The sequence below is a fragment of the Anser brachyrhynchus genome, assembly GCF_964034855.1.
Source record: "Anser brachyrhynchus genome assembly, chromosome: 7".
NCBI classification, from domain to species: Eukaryota; Metazoa; Chordata; class Aves; order Anseriformes; family Anatidae; genus Anser; species Anser brachyrhynchus.
The window spans coordinates 39,756,753-39,769,538 of NC_137701.1; the positions used below are offsets into that span (position 1 = coordinate 39,756,753).

The 12,786-nt window shown below is 46.1% G+C and overlaps 1 protein-coding gene across 4 annotated transcripts in view; it reads left to right on the top strand.

Moving 5' to 3' along the window:
• LYPD6 (LY6/PLAUR domain containing 6) overlaps positions 1-12,786 on the top strand; it is a 49,829-nt gene that overhangs the window by 20,114 nt on the left and 16,929 nt on the right. The window contains exon 1 of one of the 4 annotated variants that reach the window (XM_080599283.1): positions 1-5,457. The exons of the other annotated variants lie outside the window; for them this stretch is intronic. The gene's annotated coding sequence lies outside the window, so the exon portion shown is untranslated. The remainder of the gene's footprint in view (positions 5,458-12,786) is intronic. 4 annotated transcript variants of the gene reach the window in all.

Sequence of the window (12,786 nt, forward strand, 5' to 3'; positions counted from 1 at the left end):
TCTCCTCTTTCTAACCTTTTTTTGTTGTTGTTGTTTTTTAACTATGGTAAAAAAAAGTGATCTCTTAAGCATAGAAGTTGATTCAGTTGACATGCACTTAGAAAAAATGTGTTTTAATTTAAATGTTAATGTTTTTAGCACTGTATGCATAATAAACACCAGTCAGACTATTTAAATTCAGGTTATTTACTAGCAGCTCCGCTAAAGGTGGAGCAGTGGGGCGAGCCCCTCCTGCCCACGCACGGGGTTTCGGTACAACCGAGTAGAAGTTTCCACGGCTGTGCGTGGACCCTGGTGCCGAGGAGCAGGCTGCGGAGTGGGACTGGCAGCACAGCCCCGTCCCGTGGGGTTGCAGCAGCTTTACACTGCTCTCAGCGGCTTCTCTGCAGCGTGGATGTGCCAGCCTGCAGGGCTCAGCTCCGTGATGCTGAGAACTGAACCCGGGAGACGCGTGTGCCCAGCTCCGCGGGCGCTTTGTCCGGGCGCTTTGTGCCAGTCGGTGATGGAGCGCGTGGATGCGCGATTACGTGTCTGGCTGGACTGCCCTGCTCCCCAGCACGGTTATTTTGGATGTGGCAGGCGTTACGAGGTGGGGCTGTGATTCCCAAGTGTCTGTGAAATCGTGGTTCTTCGCAAATTGTTTTCAAAGTAAAAGCAAATGGAATAATTATATACATCATGATTCTTCAAAAGAGAACTGCGTTGCTGATGCAGAAGAAATTCCTACTCTTTACTGTTATTAAAAGCAAACAAATGGACACCATATCACTATGTAAAAAAAAATTAGTTTCTTAGAGAAATAATTGTGTTTTCAGTCGTAGCCAGAGCATGCCCTCTTTTCTGCTAAAATATGTTTCCTTTGGAGGCAATATTGACAGCTTCTTAATGATGGTTACATTCTATAGCTAGTGGGATGAAAACTACATCACTTGCCCATATAATAATATAATATAATGCTAAATTGTTCTTTCATGCTGCTGTGTGATTTCTTTGATATCTTGGAAACTCTTCCTTAGTAATGGATATGGATAGAGATAAAAACCTGCACAAATAGCGGCAGTACCTGCAGGAATATCCATCCTGCCTGGTACCTTTTTAGGTGTGTATTTGTTGATTTTGCAGCACTAGATGCCCAAGGCATGCAGGGGTGCTGTGCTTTGTCATTTTTGCCCATGCAAGATTTGTTGCGAGACCAGGTCAGGATTGCTATTTGTTGTGAGGACAGGTCAGATTGCTATCGTGGACTGAACTTCCAAAGGGCAGAACTGGCACAATAGATGTATTCTCTCAAAAAACGATTATGTCGCCTCAGAGAGCTTTTTCCGTGGAAATTAATGTGAAATAACAAAGGTCTCAATGTGAACTGGGCAGAGATCCCCGGTGTTGCCATCAACGTACCTTTGGAAGGATCGTCGCTGAGTTTTTCACTTCTCTCACGGCGGGAGCCCCGTTCCGCACAGACACAGCTACCAGGTCGCAGCAGAGCCCGCGGCCGCTGCGCACGCTGGTGTCAGGATGTCAGACGGGCCCTGCCTTACCGCTCCGTTTTCAGGGCTGCGGGGCCACAAGGATTTCCCACGTTGGTGTTTGGCCTTCTGGGTGACAGCACAGCGGTGCCGTCCGCCACGTAGCGGGCACAGGCGCTCAGGGGAGGGCAGCAGAAACGAAAACGTGGGTGTTTCTGCCTCAGGAAGCCATGAACTCGCACACTCCTTGTGTCGCCAGAGAGGTGTCGCGAGGAGGTTTCTCCACTAGATCTGCCTTTGCATCGCTGCCGAACGAGGTAAAAAATAAAGCATCGGCGGGGCGCTCATGGGCGGGTGATCGCTGCAGTAATAATAGCCATTTGGCTCATTAGTGCTGCTTGGACAGAGCGATTCCCAACCCACCGCCGGTTCGTTAGGCAGACACCGAGGACAGGCCTTCAGCCGGCCTTCTCCTCTGGTCTAACCCCGCGGCCTCCTGTAGGGCCAGGGACGTGCCAGCGGGGAGGGAACCCGACCCCTCAAGTTTCCACTGTGTTTTTTAGGCCAATGCCGACATAAAAACCTCTGAAAAGTTGGCCTGGTTGGGATACAGAAGAGGACTTGTTTGCTGTAAATCTAAAACTTTATTTATGCGTCAGTGATCCACTTGTTTAATTATCTGGCATTCACACGTTTGATCTTGAGCCTGATTTCCTTGGACTCTCTGGTGTAAAAGGCAAAGTAGAAGTTACCGTGCAGTTTAGAAACAGTTCTTTTTGTTTGTTTTCAGTTCCTGCTCATGAGTAGGGTTGGGGTTTTCCAATGAAAACCCAAGTCCGAATTTCTAGATTTGTCCCAGATTCCCACTACTGTCAGAAACTGGTCAGCAAGGCTAGCAGGCGGTTTAAAGAGCATTAACGTAATTGCTGTACTTCCTTCAAGGCGTCGTTTGATGAACCTGGCCGCAGTAAGCTGTAACACACCCACCCACCCCTTTTCCTGGCCCCCACATCGCATTTAGCGTCTGTCAAATTGATGTGATGGAAAAGGCAGAGCAGCTCGCAGAGGTCAACTGAGCCAACGGCAGAGCTTGGGCGATGGTGAATGTGCAGGAAAGAGTGAAGTGTGTATTGATACGCCTGATCGGTTAGTTCGATAAAGCTCAGCAAGACGTATTTAGTTAAAATGAGCTCATTTTCCTTGAAACCAAATGCTTATTTTAATCCTAGGGTGGCTGGATAAAATGTGGTGTATCTTGATTGCTGATAGGTATCTTCCTTTTGTAAGAAGCTATTTACTAAGTGAGAATAGCGCAAAGTAGGTGGTAAGGTAGAATTGCTGTTACTTCTTTGGCACTGTAGATAGATTTCTACATTAGACAATACCTTCTTGTGATATAATTAGGAAAGAATGACGTGAATGCTAATATATTCCATGTTTATTTCATCATTTTCTTTATTTTGGATTCGATTATTTCCTTGGGAAGACAGGTTAGTTTGAATGATAAGACTGCTTGATTGCTGGAAAGCCTTCTTTCTCTTTAAAAAGCTAAAAATCCTTCAGTTTTCCTTTTTTGCTGAGTATTAGAATGGTTGTATCGGTTCTTCCGTGCCCATTCCCCCCCTGTTGAATTTCCCATGTTCTTTGTTGTGGGGGGTGACCTACTCACAGAAGAGCGTGGCTCTTATCCCGCAGTCACCATATGCTCCAGCAATGAACACCGCTTTCCGTGAGTGCCAGTATTTGTTCTCTTGTGCAGTGCTTCGTTGTCTCTAGTACAGCTCTTAAAATGCTGGTGTGGAACTGTGAGATGTATGCATAGAGGAGGAACAGTTTCATCACGGACCATATATCACTGTTAACTTCTGAAATATTGCTGACATTTGTATACCAAATAAAATGGTGACTAATTGCTTGGCACGTGTTAAAAAGAGAGAAGTTCCCTGTAAATGGTGTTGCCATTTGGACGTTGTGCAGCTTCATGCCTACGTGACCCATGGTTAATGTTCTTCTTCAGTGCAGCAGGGTGTGATTTGGTCACAGTCCCCAACGCTGCTGTTTATTTGGATCGCCACAGAGCCGAGGCTGCTGTTGAGGCTGTGCCTCTGTTGGAGGGGATACTGCAGATGCACGCAGCAGGAGCTGCGCCTTGTGCAAGGCATTTAGCTGGCTGTCATACGTGGAAAATTCTTCACGGGAGTTAAATACTGGGATGTCCTTTGAATGAAGATGTGAACTGTCCTGCTTGCTCCTTCACCGGCGTGTATTTCTGAGTAAGCTGTGGCAAGGGCTTGCCTTGGTGCTTTGCCTGGTTTTTGTATTAAACAGGGTTTGCGCTAGATAGAATGGGATGGGAGGAATAGAGTCAAATATAAGTAAAAGTTTTATTGCCTCCTCTTTCCTGTTCATATATGTCTGAATATAATCAATTATATTCAGATTCTGGGGGGGTTGTTTGGCCTATAGTTCTTTTTCTATACAACTGCCTTTCTTTACCAGAATTACATAAATTTCTGTCATCAAACTCTGTCAGCAGTTCCTTTATATCAGCAAACGGGCTGCTTTTGTGTGTACCTACTTTCACCTCATTAGCTGTCGTGCAGACAAATTGTGGCTTGTAGGTAGCTGCCTGCCTGCCTGCCGGCTGACTCCCTGTGTACTGGAGGTATTTGGCCAGCAAAACATCAGTGTAAATATTTCAGCATTAGGCACGTTACAGAATTACTTGGGTTTGTACCGACAGGGGCGTTTCCTTCCTAAGGTCTATGCTGTGCAACAGGTTAATGAACCGCACTACTGGGGTTTAGAAATCAGTTTATAGTGGGGTGAAGAAAATATTCTGGAAGACTGGAAGTCACCTAAACCTGGTTGTTTTGCTGGTGTTTTATACCCAGAAATGCTGAAGGCTGCATGCCCATGACCTTGCCTAATTTAGAGCTTATTAGATATGGCTATTAAGTGCCCAAGGACATTATAAAAATTCCTCAAAAAAAAAAAAAATTAAACTTGCATGCCTGAGTTTGATCATTAGCCTCTGGTTTATTGCAGGAACTTTCAAACGCTAGCACAGCAGCAGTTTGTGTATTTTCCCCCTTCAGTAATAGGAAATTGCTAACTCCAGCCCCGGCTCCCTTTCGCTGTTATTGTCCCGCTGCTCGTGCAGAGCCTTTCACATGAAACCGCTTCCTGAAGCGACTCCGTGCTGCTTTCCAGGACTCGCACTGAAGCGTGGCCAGGGCTGGCTGCTGCTCCTCATCCCTTCATGCCCCAGTGTTCGGCTTGCTGCTGCTGCTGAAGGCAACGCTTTTCTGCCTGGCTGTGGAGGGAGACACCGGGGACGCTCGTTTTGGGAGTTACATCGACGGTAGGGTTGTAGGATGTATGTTTTTACATCAGTTGCTTGTGTCTGCAGTTCTGCTGTGGGAGCTGAGGTGAAGGCGTGCCATAAAGGTGTCTGAAAATAGGTACGGTGGGGAGGAGAAGGGAAACCAACCCAAAATGTTCTTCACTTGAACAGCTGCTTGTCTTTATGTCTGCCAGTTCCACATTTTCATCTGTTTGTTGCTCTGTATTGGCATGTGCAATTTTTGAAGTAAACGATGTAGATTCAGCTGTGGTACTTTTCAGATGTTATTTTTGAACAATCGCACCCATCTTCTTTTTAAGCTGATTTGGGCAATTGCTCGTACAACCCGTTTCCCAAAATAGCACTGATGCGAGTGGAAACAATAGCTCTTGTCTCCGAAATAATGGGAGTTCTTTATAAAATTTCAGCCTCTTAAGATGTCGGCGTGCACATCTGTTGCTAAAGTCATACGGTCTCGTTGGTTTCCAGCAGCTTGGTTGCAAAATCCCAAGGAGCAGAAGCTTAGTCTCAGTACCCCAAATAACTCGAACCTTTTCAGCTGGCATCCTCCTTCCTGGAGAGCGCGTGGGTTCGTTTGGATGCGATAAGCAGAAGCGGCGGCGGCTGAGATGCTGTGATGTGTTGGTGAGCGGTCAGGGGTGAGACGCGGGGTGTTTGGGCTTCTTTTGGGAAAGTTACAGCAGTGCTCACGTTGTTTGAATTGATCAGCCAAGTGTGTTTAGGCAGGACAATCGGCCTGATAGCTCTGAAGTGCAAATGCAGCTGGTTTAGACTGGAGCCGTATGCATTGTATAAATACCCACCTTTAATGGTGTTTGGCTGAGTGCTATCGGAAGGGGTTTATGGCACTTCTGTAGGTCTAAATGAATGAAATAAAACAGGCTGTCTGACTTTTCATAAACAAGGCAAACCTTCATGCAAAGGTGGTTTTGATATGGGTGCCAGTGGGTTTTCACGCCCAGCTTGGCTAATGCTGTTGTTGTGGTATCGCGTGTGTCTAAATATTTAAAGGAGTTTAAGTTATCTTTATGTACTTTGTTTATACTGCATCTACCAAGAGCTTTGTTTTTGTGTAGGCTGATGAGGAAGAGATGTTAAAAGCGTTCTCAAACTCTCCAAGCCTTGAGCATTCAGCCGAGGAAGTTTCTTTTCCTAGGATTCTTGGGTTAAGAGAGTCTAAAGCTAACCAAGTAGGGGGCTGGATTTCGCAGAAACCCCTGCTGGTTTAAGAGCATTCTTTCCAGACAAACATTTGGGGCTAAACTGCGGAGGAAGCAGATGCCAGCCTGCAGACATGAGGAGCTAATATCTCTTCAGACGCCCTCAAGCCCCTGAGGATGCTTCCCGTGGCCAGGTGAGCGCGGGGCAGCAACAGCGGCTGTCACTGGGGCGGCTCCACGCGGCTTCAAGGCATGTCCAGCTGGGGAATCATTGCTGCCGTGTTTCAGAGGGAGAGCATCCGAGGCAGTCAGCTAGAAACAACATTTTTTGGTGGAGGGGAAAACTCTAATGATTACCGCCAGTGCAGAAGAAGACCAAGTGTCCTTGTCCCCTTCCTTTTACTTCCTCTGTTAAATGATGAGTGTATATACATGGATTTGTTAGTTGGTCTTTAAAGACTGAAAAGATTTAGAAATTGTTTTATGAGTGCTAGGCAAGCTGCTACACAAGTGTGAAAGTTTTTGTTGCTCTTAAGTTGTTTTCAACAAGAGTTTAGCTTGTTTGCTCCAAACTGCACAGTGCTTTAGCATATGACATAGTACAGAGGTTTGTGTCTTTAAAATGTTTAAAAAATCCTTACTGTAATTTTCTTAATCTTAACTCGTTCCCAGATAAACAGAGCTTTTAAATACTTCTGCCTCAGTATGCCTCAGCCCTAGATCTTTCTCATTGTTTTTCCGTGGTACTGCTGCATTGAGCAAATTTCAGGTGAGGCAGCTATGAGCACTGTTAAAGCAACAGATTTCTACCCACTTAACCACAGGACACTTTGATCTACACTAAAACATTTCAGCTGGGAATGATGCTGTGTGTAGCCTGGTGTTAGCCTTACAAGGACAGCAGACCTCTGGCTTTCTGGAGCTGACGAAATAAAAATATTTCAGCATGAGCCAGTTTGACAGCAAAACAGCCGGCGGCGTGCGTTGCCTCGAGCAGACCACGAGCCCCGTGCCTGGTGAGACCTGTTTTCCTGTGGTTTGGGCCTTACCGTGGTTTGTAATTGAATCTTTTCTATGGTCACAGCACCCAAATGTTTTCTCTCCTTGCTCTTGCACCAGGTTGCTCTTCTGCCTGTCTCCAGTGCAAAAAGGTGCAGAAATGCTGGGTGACCCTGGGCTGGCTGGGTGCACTGGCTGCTGGTGGGACTGGAGGTGGGAAATCCTTGTGTATGAAGCTGTCAAAGGAGTGAAAAGTTAAATAACAAACTTGTTTCCCTCACCTTGACTGTCTGGTGCCGTTAAAACTTTTTAGCACTTCTGAGGATATAAAAATACTTATTTTCTAGCTAGCTTTTAAATGCCTTTTAGTGGATTAGTTTGGATCACATCAACTAAGAGCTTGATCATCTGCCAGCCGCTAGAGGTGGGCCAAAGCTTTGTAAATTAATGAGCTCGAGGCGATTAGGACAGGTCTTGGTGCTTTGGACTGTGCACCAAATTGCTTGCCAGGCAAGGTGTGCAGTACTGTAAGCCTGGCACCTTTTTTGTTTTAATTCTTGTACTGTGAGGGTGCTTGCCTGGCTTGGCAGTCAAACTAAATGTGAAAGGCTCTGGATGTGATGCCAGTGAATGGAAATTATGTTGGGGTACCAAAAGCTAGGGTCAAGATGATAACCACCACTTTCTCACAGTGATGCTGCTACAGCTGCCGTGATTCTGACTCCAGGCCAGGCTCAGCACCGTTGTGTGTGCAGCAGGTTTGTCTCTGGTGTCCAGTCCCAGGACGTGTGACGGGAAGAAGATCTGAGGTCTTGCAGCAGCCCTCCCGTGTTGCTCTCAGGAACGGGAAAGTGTCTTTGTTCAGGTGTGTTTGTACAGCTCTTGCACAGAGCTGCGGAAGGCTGCCCGGACCCGGGGACCCCAGCACATCTCACTGCCGTACTCCTGGCTGTTGGTCATGGAGTCCAGGCCAATGTCTTTAGTGTCTCCACTCGTGGAGGCCAGCCTTTGCCTTTAGTCTGCTTTCCTCTCTGATCGGTGTCCTGAGTACGTAATCGCTTTTCTGAGATCTTGACAATCCTCTTCTTTACATGGATGTCTGAAAACGGTTTTCATTTGTTGGATATCATAAGCTTTCTTGAGGGAGGATTACTTTCAAGGTGATTTGTCTTGAAATGACTGCATGTGCTTCCAGCAGCTGTCAGCAGCATCTGGCAGGGCAGGACCACCAGTTAGCAGTCTTAGATCTGTCTGATCGCCGCTCATTCGTTGGATTTTTCGCATTATTCTCAAGCATTTCAAGTAAGACTTTAATATCCACTTGTTCTTTTCAAATCCTAAGTACCTGCAGACCTGTGTCAGTTAGTTTTGTGTTTATCAGGGCACCACATCCCACAACATGTCCATAAAAATGGGTTCATTACTCAGGGGTGAGGCTGTAGCTGCAGCCTCCAGGAGGTCTAAGTGTCTTTGGTCAGTCCTAAGCCACCCCATCTCCTGGGGTTTGGGTCTGTCTTGTTGGATTTGCCCAACGTGGGACATCACCGTGGTCCATGTGTGATCGCGCATGCAGCAGCTGCTTCTGAAACACCAGAAAAGTCATGTCCCATGGGCAGACCACGCACGACATGAGACTTGACTGTATGATCCAGCATCTTCTGTATCACCTGAAATGCTTTGCTCCTCTGACATTCAAAACGAAGCACTGGGACTGCTTCAAGCCAGCACCACCACCCTACCTTTGGCGACCTTTTGGCGCAAGGATGCTGCTTTTACCGAGCCTGTGCCTTCAGGGGTGGCATCCTCCGTGGCTGGTGCTCAGGGAGGTGATAACAGAGTGCACTTGTGCATGCAAAATGCTTTTAAGGTTAAGCAGCCACTGCCTGCCTTGAGCAGGCTTGTAACAACTGCAGATTGTCTCCCATTCTGACCCGTAATTGTACTCTTCAACGTGGTTAAACCCCTGGGTGCCTGCAGTTCTCAGGATTGCATTAAGGTCTGAACCGTTTCTAGTAATTCAAACCCAATAATAATTCTCCTGTCTCCAGCTGGGGTTTTAGGTTACCCCTTCCAGCCCTGTGTCATGTGCTCTGAATTTGGAAGTGGCGTTTGCTGCCTGCCTGTTGTGAAGTCTCTGCGCCTGCCTGGACTGAGTTAACTCCAGGCGCACTATGTGATAGCCCACATTGTAGTTTTGTTCTGTGCATCTAGAAGCTGATAATACGATAAGATGGTGACTGCCTCTCGAATTAAATGTATATATTTCTATTAACCCCGAGGGGAAAGTTGTAAAAGTGCTCTTTTGTTTCCAGTGCAGCACAGGAAGCTCATTTTGGCTTCGTTTAACATCACTGCTCAGATTGGCAGAGAGTCAGAAATTTAGTTACATGACATCATATCTCTGGCACAGCAGCATGGCTTGGAGCTTCTCAGAAGCCAAACCCCCCGATAATAAATCAAACACCGAAATATCTGTGCAATTCTGTCATAGCAAAAGACGGCTGTTTGTCACATTTTTTAATTTCTTCTCTTCCGTTTGGAGAAGAAAGGCAAAAATTTCCGAGGGGTCAGGATGATGGGGATCCTGCGGTACTGAATTGCGGCTGCAGGAGGGCTCGTGGTGTGGCCACCACTGCTGGCATGTCCCAAGGCTGGGGGGTGAAAAACCAAATCTGAAATCTTCACCAGCAGAAGAATCTGTACAGCCTTAGCTTTCAGGAGTTGTGGCTATTTTGCTTCTGATTTAAACTTGATTTTTGTTTTTATTCTTCAGCTGAAAGAGTGTAAAGCAAGCACTTAAACCACTGACTGTTTTGTTTTCTCAGGTGGATGATTTCCATGGCTGCAATGTGTGCAAAGTTTGGGTTTTGTAGTGGGGGAGTCTGGAAGAAACAAATCCCTTGTGAAGGTGTGAGACCTTTTTTTGCTTTCCTGTTAATTATACTGGAAGGCTTCAGAGACACACAGGGAGTAAATAGAAGAGCTGACTCTATGCTGCTATCTAGTAATTTTTTCCTTCATTTCTGTAATGTCCTTATCTTGATCAATGCAATTTTTTTTATCCCTTACAAGTGTAAATAGAGTGATAGGTGCCAGACTGTTCTGGAGGAGCCAGCCCCGGTGCCTGCTTTCCTTGTAAGCAAAGCAGTGGCAGAAGGAGCAGACACCTGATCGGACACGGAAACCTGGCTTCTAATTAATTCCTGGTGCCTCTCACGCTGCTGCACAACTTCATATGTTGTTCAGAAAGATCCCGTTGCCCTGGCCCGGGAGCCTTGGTTACTGCCCGCCTTACCCAGCGCATCTCGGCAGACCTAGATCTCTTCGGTTACCTGTCCTTCCCTGCACAAAGGTAATTTTCGGAGGCACTTGGGTTATGCCAGGGCTGACAGAGGCAAGGCTCCCACACATTTCTGCAGCTATCGAGGCTTTATCCTTAAATACAGAACCAGGCCCTGCCAGACTTCCACGGGATGATGCTGACCGTTGTTTGAGACTTAAAAATACGTGAGAGGGACTGTTTGCTCAATTTATATCTCTGAATTAGCACCATTTTTTATTTTTATTTCGCACAGAACTCTCAATTTTACTGATGGTACCTTAGGGAGAATAATTATTGGGAAGGGGATCTGCCCGTGAGGGAGTCACGGGTAATAAACTAGTCTTCAGTGGAAAAAAGGAATGAAAAAAATAGGAAAGGGGACAGGGCGGTGGGAAGACATTTCAAGAATAATAAAATTTGTAATAATTTGTAATTAATTTTTCAATAATAAATATTGAAGGTGCTTGCGTGCATGGCCTCTGGTCACGTAATCTGAAATCCCCAACAGCCCTGAGGAGCTGGTAGAGGTACCTAGGAATTACGATGATGCAAACAAGGGCAGAATTTGTTCCCATGACAGCAAGAGGATTTCGGTGATATTATTTGCTGAGCTGTAATTAAAAAAAAAAAAAATCAGACAAATCTGTTGGGGAGCTCTTCAGGGAGCAACCCATGCTGTGTGCCTAGGGAAAAACCTAACCCAGTAAGCAAACTTTGTGATCTAACAAACCAGTGTATTTTGTCCAAAGGTTGTTGTTTGAATGCGTGATGCTGCATGTGAGCAGTGTGCGGGGATCACCAAGAATTGCAGTGTGGGATTCATGCATGGGGCATAAATCCTTCTGATTTCAGGATGCAGTTATTCAGAAGGGAAAACCCAATGCAGCTCTTGGTTTTGGTGGCCCCAGCAGCACCGTTACTTCCCAAATAAATCTCGTGAGCGAGGTTTATGTGGGTTTTGTGGTACACCTGGGGCGTTATGGCTGAAATGCTGCTTACACCATTCTGCTGGCTTCGGCGTGGAAATGCCACGGGACTGTGCTTGGGTCTGCTCCTGGTCTCTCCAGCTTTGCTTGCCCATACAGGACAGCTCCATGGTGAGCATCCTTAGCGCTGCCTACGTTCCTGGGGTCGGTGCAAATGGTGTGTGCCGGAGCTCCAGAAAGGCCCCTGGTGCTGCCGCAGCTGTGAGCTCTTCACTGGATATAACATGCTGCAGTGGCACTTTGCAGTGTAAAATTTCATCAGATAATCTCACTGTCTATTCGTAGTGTTGACTTGCTTTGTATTAAATTCTCAGTTTTTATCATTGTTTTTCAAAATGTCCTTCTTGCATCGGTAGTTTGAGCTATTAAAAGCTAATGCATGTTTTCCTAAAAGAAAAATAGAAATTCCTTACACCATTTTTCTTTAGTTAGAATCCAATGCGGACTTGTAGCTGGTTTTACAGCCAGTGACTTGTGACATGCCAAGAAATTTCAGACATTAAATCAGCCTTTCAGTGCCAGGATGCATAGTTGCTGGTGAGAGTGGTGGGGATGATCGTAGATGTTGTAATCTGTGTTGGAGTTATAATATTCCTGGAGAGGCCATCATTCTCTGTAAGCACCTTGGCCCGATTTAATTTTTCACAAGGTCTCAATACCATATAAAAGAGAGGTTGATTAAAATAGTGCCATGGAAAGCAATTTGGAATTGCCCTCGTCAAACGTATTCTGATGTGTCCTGCAGTCCAGCAAGATTTTTGAACGTTCAGTGCATCTGCTGGTTAGCTTCTCTGCTGGCTCTAGGGAGTAAGCTTATATACATTCTTCTAGGCTGATGGAAATATATATTTTTTGTCAGTGATCTGTAAAATCTTCCAAACAATCAGTTCTTACTAGTGTTTGACTTGGAGTCTTCTTTCTTTTCAGCTAATGGTGTGGGCCACATGTGCTGGCCTGGTTGCACCCAGCTGTAGATGCTGCAGGGTGCAAAGGAGCCCGCAGCCTTTTGGGGCAGCTTCTCAGGAGTTCGGTAGGACATGGAGACGTTAGTTTTTAGTGCTTGGGAACATTTATGCCTACAGTTTATCTCGCTATAATTTGCAGATAAGGAAATTGGAGGAGCTGCTTGGCTGCTAACAGGATGATGGAGGAAGGTGCAGTTGCTGGAGCCAGGCAGCACCCCTGCGGCTACAGTCGGCAGGTGATTTTTGGCAGGCTTTTGGGAAACATAATGGAATCGTGCAATTGTGAATGTGTATACTGAAGAAACCGGGCAGAGTTTAAATGTGAGGTCATGTGCTCCGGACTTTGGAGCCTTGTAGACGGCTTGAAGAAGCCAGTTTTGACAAATAATGCCTTTGGGGGAAGGGGTAGTCCCTCTGGTTGCTTCAGTCCCATTGCCTAATGCTGACATTGGCATGGTACTCGAGCTGGAAGACAAAACTGTACAAAGTCTCAGTTCAGATGTTTCAAAGAAGGTGTTTTT